Genomic DNA, 9,617 nt, shown 5'->3' with positions numbered 1-9,617 from the left:
GGAGTGTGCTATTGTGCTTGGGTGCTGCTTGTGGGCTTCCCTTATTGGGTATCTGGAAGCCTGTGAGCAAAACCTAACACAAGACCACTCTCCTGTGCTTTCCAGCAACTGGTATACAGAAGCACTGCTGCCTCTGCCCCTTTCTCAATCTGGCTCCACCTCCTTCTTGAATCTCAGGAGACTTGAAAATCATAGAACCATAGAGCTGGGTCCCCAAAGGGTCATCTAGTCCCACCCCCTGCGATGCAGGAATCACAGCTACTTGGTAATTGAGGCGTGGAATCAAAATCTGTGTGCCAGTTATCGATTGCAGACTGAAATGACTGAAATAAATATTTGCTTGTTCCTCCCTCTAGTTTAAAGGAGGGAACAGAATCCCCACCCCCACCCCACGTTCTGCAGAGCCACAACTGAGCATTGCTTCACCACAGAAGAATAATCAGAAGATGAAATCTGGAGCCCACCAGTTAGCATGACTTTCCCTGAGCCCAGTGCAGTTTGGAAACTCTTTCATTGCAGCTGGATGGAAAATTGACAGGCTGGGTATTTATTAAGGATCTGAGTGCTTAAAGAGTGTTGCGGGGTGGGTTATAAAGTAAGAGGGCTGTCTCCATGGCAACATCAATTAAAAGCTCCCAGCAGCTTTGCTGTTCAATCAAACCATACATTGGGGTTGTTTTCTGAAACAGAGCTCTCCAGTGGGATGAGATTAAAAGCAGAGTTTGTGAGGCATCCCCTGCACCCAGCCTCTGGTCATCTTCCTTTGCAACCTGGCTGAAGAAGCAACAGGTGTCATTCAGCCAACCATTTCCGGACAGGTGCTCTCAGGACTTCAGCCCTCTGTGGGTCTTGAACTTGAGATAGGAGGAATGTCAGGCTGGAACTTGGCCTAGTCCATAGCCTCTGTCACTATCCAGATCTGTGCTTGCCTCCATGTCCAGCATCCACAAGTTGGACACAGCTGGCAATTTGCTGATCTCTAGGAGAAAAGCTGGTGCTCAGCTGTGGAGGATCTGCTTTGCACGCAGAAACTCCCAGGTAAGTCCTCAGAATCTCTAGGTAGGGCAGAGAATGGCCTCAAAAAGGATATTGCAGGGTTGGGAAAGCTTCCAAAAAGGGCAAGCAAAATGATCATGGGGTTAGAGAATCTCCCCTATGAAGAAAGGTTGCAGCGTTTGGGACTTTTTAGTTTAGAGAAAAAGGTGAGTGAGAAGGGACATGATAGAAGTTTATAAACTTGGTGGTATAGCAAAAGTGGGTAGAGACAAGATTTTCTCCCTCTCCCACAATACTAGAAATCATGGACATCCAATGGAGATGAATGTTGGAGGATTCAGGGCAGATAAAAGAAAGGAGTTTCTTCACGCACCACAGTTAAACTGTGGAACTCGCTCCCATGGGGGGGTGGGGGCAAACAGCTAGTAGTTTAATTCTTTATTGACAAAGAAAGCACCAACCTACAGTAGCTCCAGAGGTGAATTAAACACACACACACACACACACACACACACACTCCCCAGGCTAATGCTCTGAGCTGGATGTTGGAGCAACAGGCACAAGTAACCTGTGACTCCTTTGACATGGAAGATGTTGCTGTGCCTGCTGCTTTGTCCCCACTTCAGGCACCTTCTCTGCTTCAGCTCCTGGCGTGTCCTGCCCTTCCTCACCCATCTCTGACTGCTCAGATCTCTTCCCATCCTCCAGCTCTGGCTCCTGCCTTGTAGGAGGCACAAACCCCCATAAATTGCAACCCATTTCCTCTGGATCAGCCCCCATAAATTGCAACCCATTTCCTCTGGATCAGCCTCTGGCCACGCTAACCCTTTCACCATTCCATAGAGCCCCACCATTCCTTAACAGCAGCTCTCCAGGGTTTCAGAGTGTTCTTCCCTAGCCCTACCCAGAGACGAGAAGGATGGAACCTGGTGCCTTTTGCATGCAAAGCAGATGTTCTGCCAACAAGCTACAGTGTTTTAACTATGATGAAGTTAAGGTTCCAGTCCTCAAGGTGTAAGAAGCTACATCATACTTTACTGGTTGCTGGAAACCACAGACAAGGAGTGCTATTGCACTCAGGTCCTGCTTGCGGGTTTCGCATTGGGCCACTGTGAGAACTGGATGCTGGACTAGATGAGACATTGATCCAATCCAGCAGGCTCTGCTTGTGTTCGTATGTACTGAATCAGAGCATTGGTCAAAGCAGGTGCTCTATTGCAGAGTTATGGTGCTGCTACACTGTTGAAATGGACATGATGATTCAAGAAAATAACCCTTCGGATAATGGGGTTGGCTGCAAAGTCTGTCAGACAAACTTAGTGTGCTGCCAATATTTTGGTTTTCTGTAAAACAGATTTTAAAAAGCATGAATCAGAATATCAATATATTTATCTTTGGGGCACAGAAACTGGCAAGAGCATCTACCATCATAGAATCATAGAATTGTAGAGTTGTAGGGGACCCCCCAAAGTCAGGTAGCCTAACCTCCTGCAATACAGGAATCACTGCTAAAGAATCCTGTTATCCAATAATTCTCAAAGATTATGGACAGTGACTCTGAGCTTGCATTTGCAAGCTCCTTTAGTTTCCTTGGATGCAGCTCATCAGGCCCTGGAGATCTGAATTCATTTAAATTAGCTAAGTGTTCCCTCACCAATTCTTTTCCTATCTCGGGCTGCAGCTCCCTTCTTACATCCTTTAGTCTGTTGTCAGCAGGTTGGGTATTGCTTTCCTTTTGGGTGAAGAGGCAAAATAAGTGTTGAACAGTTCCACCTTCTCTGTCACAGAGTAGCATTTCTGTCTTCTTCATGCACGAGATCTACTACTTGTTTGTTCTTCCTCTTGGTTTGAGCATAGCTGAAGAAACATTTTGAAAATTATTTTTAACCTCTCTTGCAAGCCTGACCTCCTTCCTGCAGCTGTTGGCTGCTCGTATATACTCTTTGTGGTTTCCCTTTTCTTCCATTTCTTATACATGCCCTCAGATCTCAGCTCATCTGTAAGCTCCTTATGTAGCTACACCAGTTTCTTCAGATGTCCAGAACTGGACAGTACACCCAAGAGGGGTCTGTCCAAGGCAGTATACACTCATTTCCCTTGATCTTGATGCTATAGTTCTGTTGATGCAGCCTAGACTTTCAGCCAGTGGAAATAGAGGAAAACAATACAATGGGGAAAACCAGAGATCTGTTCAAGAAAATTGGAGATATGAAAGGAACATTTCAAACAAGATTACCATAGTAAAGGACAAAAGTGGTAAGGACCAAACAGAAGCAGAAGACATCAAGAAGAGGTGGCAAGAAAACACAGAGGAATTATACCAGAAATATATGGATGTCTCGTACACCCCAGGTAGTGTGGTTGCTGACCTTAAGCCAGACATCCTGGAAAGTGAAGTCAAATGGGCCTTAGAAAACACTGCTAATAACAAGGCCAGTGGAAGTGATGATATTCCAGCTGAACTATTTAAATTTTTAAAAGATGATGCTGTTAAGGTGCTACACTCAATATGCCAGCAAGTTTGGAAAACTCAGCAGTGGCCAGAAGATTGCAGAAGATCAGTCTACATCCCAATCCCAAAGAAGGGCAGTGCCAAAGAATGCTCCAACTACCGCACAATTGCACTCATTTCACACACTAGCAAAGTTATGCTTAAAATTCTACAAGGCAGGCTTAAGCAGTACAGTGGTACCTCGGGTTACATACACTTCAGGTTACGTATGCTTCAGGTTACAGACTCCACTAACCCAGAAATAGTACCTCGGATTAAGAACTTTGCTTCAGGGTGAGAACAGAAATTTTGCTCCGGCAGCGCAGCGGCGGCAGGAGGCCCCATTAGCTAAAGTGGTGCTTCAGGTTAAGAAGAGTTTCAGGTTAAGAATGGACCTCCGGAACGAATTAAGTACTTAACCCGAGGTACCACTGTATGTGGACCGAGAACTCCCAGAAATGCAAGCTGGATTTTGAAGGGGCAGAGGAACCAGAGACCAAACTGCAAACATGTACTGGATTATGGAGAAAGCTAGAGAGTTCCAGAAAGACGTCTACTTCTGCTTCATTGACTATGCAAGAGCCTTTGACTGTGTCAACCACAGCAAACTATGGCAAGTTCTTAAAGAAATGGGAGTGCCTGATCACCTCATCTGTCTCCTGAGAAATCTCTATGTGGGACAAGAAGCTACAGTTAGAACTGGATATGGAACAACTGATTGGTTCAAAATTGGGAAAGGAGTACGACAAGGAGTACTGCTTACTTAACATATGCAGAATTGATCATGTGAAAGGCTGGAGTGGATGAATCCCAAGCCGGAATTAAGATTGCCGGAAGAAATATCAACAACCTCAGATATGCAGATGACACAACCTTGATGGCAGAAAGTGAGGAGGAATTAAAGAACCTTTTAATGAGGGTGAAAGAGGAGAGCACAAAATATGGTCTGAAGCTCAACATCAAAAAAACTAAGATCATGGCCACTGGTCCCATCACCTTCTGGCAAATAGAAGGGGAAGAAATGGAGGCAGTGAGAGATTTTACTTTCTTGGGCTCCATGATCACTGCAGATAGTCACAAAATTAAAAGACGCCTGCTTCTTGGGAGAAAAGCAATGATAAACCTAGACAGCATCTTTAAAAGCAGAGACATCACCCTGCCAACAAAGGTCCGTATAGTTAAAGCTATGGTTTTCCCAGTAGTGATGTATGGAAGTGAGAGCTGGACCATAAAGAAGGCTGATCGCCAAAGAATTGATGCTTTTGAATTATGGTGCTGGAGGAGACTCTTGAGAGTCCCATGGACTGCAAGAAGATCAAATGTATCCATTCTTCAGGAAATCAGCCCTGAGTGCTCACTGGAAGGACAGATCGTGAAGCTGAGGCTCCAATACTTTGGCCACCTCATGAGAAGAGAAGACTCCCTGGAAAAGACCCTGATGTTGGGAAAGATTGAAGGCACAAGGAGAAGGGGACGACAGAGGACGAGATGGTTGGACGGTGTTCTCGAAGCTACAAACATGAGTCTGACCAAACTGCGGGAGGCAGGGGAAGACAGGAGTGCCTTGCGTGCTCTGGTTCATGGGGTCATGAAGAGTCGGACACGACTAAACGACTAAACAACAACAAGGAAAAAATGATGCATTTTGGGATCAAATCAGAAACCGGGATGGCTTCTGTAAATCCAGGACTGTCCCTGGAAAATAGGGGCACTTGGAGGGTTTTGCCTCCCCATTCTGAAGGAGGAGCCAGAGTGGTCCAGCTTTAGTGGGGAGGCTGTTGTCAAGGCAACCATGACTCGCCCAGCCCAGCCTATGTGACATCACTCACTGCTGGCTTCAAAGGCACCAACTGTAACTGATCAGCAGTTGGTAGTGAGGAGCTGGACCATAAAGGCTGGTTGTCAAAGAATTGATGCTTTTGAATTATGGTGCTGGAGGAGGCTCTTGAGAGTCCCATGGACTGCAGGAAGATCAAACCTATCCATTCTTAAGGAAATCAGCCCTGAGTGCTCACTGGAAGGACAGGTAGTGAAGCTGAGGCTCCAATACTTTGGCCACCTCATGAGAAGATAAGAAACGCCCTGATGTTGGGAAAGATGGAGGGCACAAGGAGAAGGGGATGACAGAGGACGAGATGGTTGGATAGTGTTCCAGAAGCTACCAGCATGAGTTTGAACAAACTGCAGCAGGCAGTGGAAGACAGGAGTGCCTGGCGTGCTCTGGTCCATGGGATCACAAAGAGTTGGACACGACTAAATGACTAAACAACAACAACAACAGACTTTCAGCCTAGTCCTGAATACCCAGAAAGGCAGAAACGGCTCTAGGAAAATATGCTAGGCCACTGAAGATCCAAGGGACAGAGTCAAGTTCCCCACCACCCCTGGCTGAGACCACTGGCTGCACCCTTTTAGTCTAGAGGTGTAGTCTAGAGGTGCAAGCAGAGCGTAGGGATATGAGGCTGCATTGGGGAGGGGGCAAAGACCCTTTACAATTTTTTCTGCATCAGGGCCCCTGCCTCAAGCATCCAAAAACTACCCAATCAGCATGAATGGGGAGCTTTTTAGCCAGTGGTACCCATCAGAATGAAAGGAGACAAGTCAGCCACAGAGGATGGGCTCCGAGAGTCACTCTGGAAAGGTGAGTGGAAAGAAGACTAAAATCACTAAAGGACTCTGCAATTTAGAATTTGCCACTTCACTGCAGACTGTGGGACAATATAAAGATTATGGATGGTGGGGAGAAAGTGGATATAATAATGTCCCCCATCCTTTTGGGGAAAGAGCTAAGTTTTCAGTAGGAACAAAGGAAGTGATCGTATGATATAGGCACAGGATTTTCTGTTAAATCTCTATCTTGAGCTTATCTGCATGGGTTTTTTCCTAACTCCTGTTTTGCTTCTTGCTCTCAATGAGTTGTTTGTTACCAGCTCTGCTAAAAGTGCAAACAATTATCATATATTATGTGTGTTATTATACGCCTCTCCACTTGAGGCTTCCTAAAGGAACCAGTGCATAAAATGTATATACACACAACAATGCAAATAACTTATGTGTTTGTGTTCTTATAAAACTGTGGCAGAAATATAGTACTGGATGAGGCTGGACTCTTTTAGATGGATTATAAATATAATAGACATACTTTAGCATCCCATTTGGCATATAATTAGTCAGGCAATGCATGAATGGCTTAGACGTAAGCCGACACTCAATGAAAAAGGCGGTCCAATGCAGGCGAAGCCAAAGTCTGTGCCTGAATCCATTTAAAGGACATACATAGTTAAACTAGATGGAACTTGCTCCCGCAGGAGGCATTGACAGCAAACAGCTTGGATGGATGGCTTTAAAAGAAGATCTGTTGATGGCTACTAGCCCCAATGGCTAGGCCAAGCCTCCACAATCCAAGGCGGTAAATGCTTCTGAATATCAGTAGCTGGAAAACGCTGGAGGGGACTGCACTGTTGTGCTCAGGTCCTGCTTGTGGTCTTCCCTTTGGAACATCTGGTTGGCCACTTTGAGGATGCTGGACTAGATGGGCCATTGGCCTGATTCAGCAGCCAGGCTCTCCTGTTTTCCCTCCACTGTGGGAGGCAATATGCCTCTGAATACTAGGTGCTGGGATCCACAAGCGGGGAGAGTGTTGCTGTTGCTCTGAGGTCCCATTTACAGGCTTTCCACAGAGGCATCTTGTCAGCCTCTATGAGAACAGGATGCTGGACCAGATGGGGCACTGGCCTGATAGCAACTGCCGTCTACATTTTGCAACCCTGTCCAAATGACCACAGGTTTCAGCCGCACCTCCAAACATATTAAGTGAGGTAGGAGAGCTTCTTCGGCCCAAGGTCCATGTTCCCTTCTAGGCAACCTTCTGAGGGTCGTGTGTCGGGGTGGATGGGACCAGCAGCAAAAGTGGGCACGGTATAAAATGTTTGCTTACACAAACCCTTTTCTGTGCTCCATCCAGGCAAGCAAGGTGCATGATCAGGGATCAGGGTTAAACGACACATTGCATGCAGGCAAAAACTCTCTAGAAAGGTGCAAAGCAGGATCAATTAGAGATATGGCCTGGGAAGAACGGGCATGGCTGTGGAGTGAGTCCCAAAGGCCTGGCAGAGAGGCCTGGAGGGTTGCATTAGTCCTTGGGCCTCAGAATCCTCCTCACCTGTGTTTTAAAGGCAGCATTCAGGGTTGGAAGCTTCAGAGAACCCAGCTTGAGATTCTCTTCACAGAGACAGCCCCACAAATTTAAACACTCTCCTTGCCACTTTTGGTCCAATATCAGATTATCATAATGTGAAGGGTGTGAAGGGGACACCATCCGTCACTTCCAAGGTAGGCCAGCAAAGCAGGAATTAAGTCTCAGGTCAAGCTGAGCAAAAGGAGGGCAGGGAGCTAAAAAAAACAAAAAATCTGCAGAAGTATCGTACCAGGGGAAAAAAACCCATAGAAAGGACAGTGAAAAATAAAAATAAACCACCCTTCTTCACGCATGGATCCAAGAGCCAAACTTAGCTTCAAGGAGAGAGGGTTCTCACGCAGGTGGAAGAAGATCTGCCAGGGGAATAGAAACCAGGGAGGGAAATTCTGCTGGCTCAGTTACTTTTGTCAATTTCAGATCATATTTTCTGGGTAGGAAAAAAGCAACACAACAACAACAACAACCCTTCTCTCTGCCATCCCCCCTCCACCAACCTTCGACTTTTCCCCCCAGTGATGAAAGACGTTTGCCAAAGAAGAAAAGCGAGGGCACAGGGGCTCGGCTGACCCAGCAGATGTAAAGCTGTGCTCCCACAAAGAACATACGTCTATGAACACAATAAAAGCCCTGCTGGATCAGACCAGTGGCCTGCCTAATACAACCACCAGCTTGTACCCCACCGTCTGGTATCCAGAGGTAGTTTCCCTGGGTGTGGAGGTTCTATTGCAGTAGACCTCCATATGGAGAGTCCTGCTGGACCCATCTAGTCAAGCATCCAGTTCTCACGGTGGCCAACCAGACGCCTGAGGAAAACTCTCAAGCAGGAGCTGAGCACAAGAGCACTCTCTCCTCCTTCAGTTTCCAGTATCTGTTATTCAGTAGTAAAGACCCCCCAATGAAACCCGATAGCGAGCCACTGCCAGTCAGATGGGCCAATTGTCTGACTTGGTAGAAATAAGTTTCCTATGCTTCTGTTTAAATGAACCCTTTATCTGGATCCATGAGGACTAGAATCTTACTTTTTTACAGGGAGGTGCTGAAACAGTGTTTGAGCCCTTGCTTTGTATGCAGAAGTGCCAACGTTCAATCCTGGCGTCTCCAGGTTGATTTGGGAATGTCCCATCTAAAACTCTGGAGAGCTGCTGCCAGTCAATGCAGACAGTACTGAGTTAGATAGGCTGGCTCAGTTTAAAGCAGATTCCTGGCTTCCTTGCCACATCTCAGTGATATGCTGAAGATGTTTCCCAAGGCTACTACACACTGTGCAACCTTTTACCATCTATGTAACAACAGCAGCAGCAAAAAAACCCAGAGAATGTTTTTTCCCCCACTCTCTCTTTTTCTTAAGTTTTCCAGCCAAGCTGCCTCTGAAAAAGGGAGGGCCAGCATTCAAGGCTGGCCTTGACAGCAAACATTACCATTTCAACTACGTACTTCACAAAGCAAGCAAGCTGCTATCCTCTGCACTCCCACCCCCCCAGCCAGGGCGCTCTCTCTCGCTCTTGCTCAGGCTCAATAACCCTGAAAATTGGAGCTATCAAACTGTTAAATGCATCGATCTGTTAAATCAACTCCCACCGTATTAGGCTAAGTTTAGGCTTCAACCCAATTGCCACCACTTTCGTCCAACCCACCACTCCCAGCTTGCTGTGCTTAGCTCCTTTGGGGAACCCTCCCTCCCAGATGCAGCTGGATAAAACACACGGCAGAAACTCAAATGCCTTCCCTGAAATGCCAAAGATCACCTGAAAAGCTCACACTAGGAAGCAGCTGAACCCCCTTCTCTCTCTCTCTCCCAACCAGCCCAGGAAATTCCCACCTGCCAGAGCCAATGAAGCACCGAGCTAAAACTGGTCAACGGCTGTTAAATTCTCCCTGCCGGCCTTATATGCCAGAGATATAAAAATGAAAATCATGCTCAGCTTCCCATCT

This window comes from Podarcis erhardii, assembly GCF_964252035.2.
Source record: "Podarcis erhardii genome assembly, chromosome: Z".
In the NCBI taxonomy this organism is placed as follows: domain Eukaryota; kingdom Metazoa; phylum Chordata; class Lepidosauria; order Squamata; family Lacertidae; genus Podarcis; species Podarcis erhardii.
Note: the sequence above shows the minus strand (reverse complement) of the source record.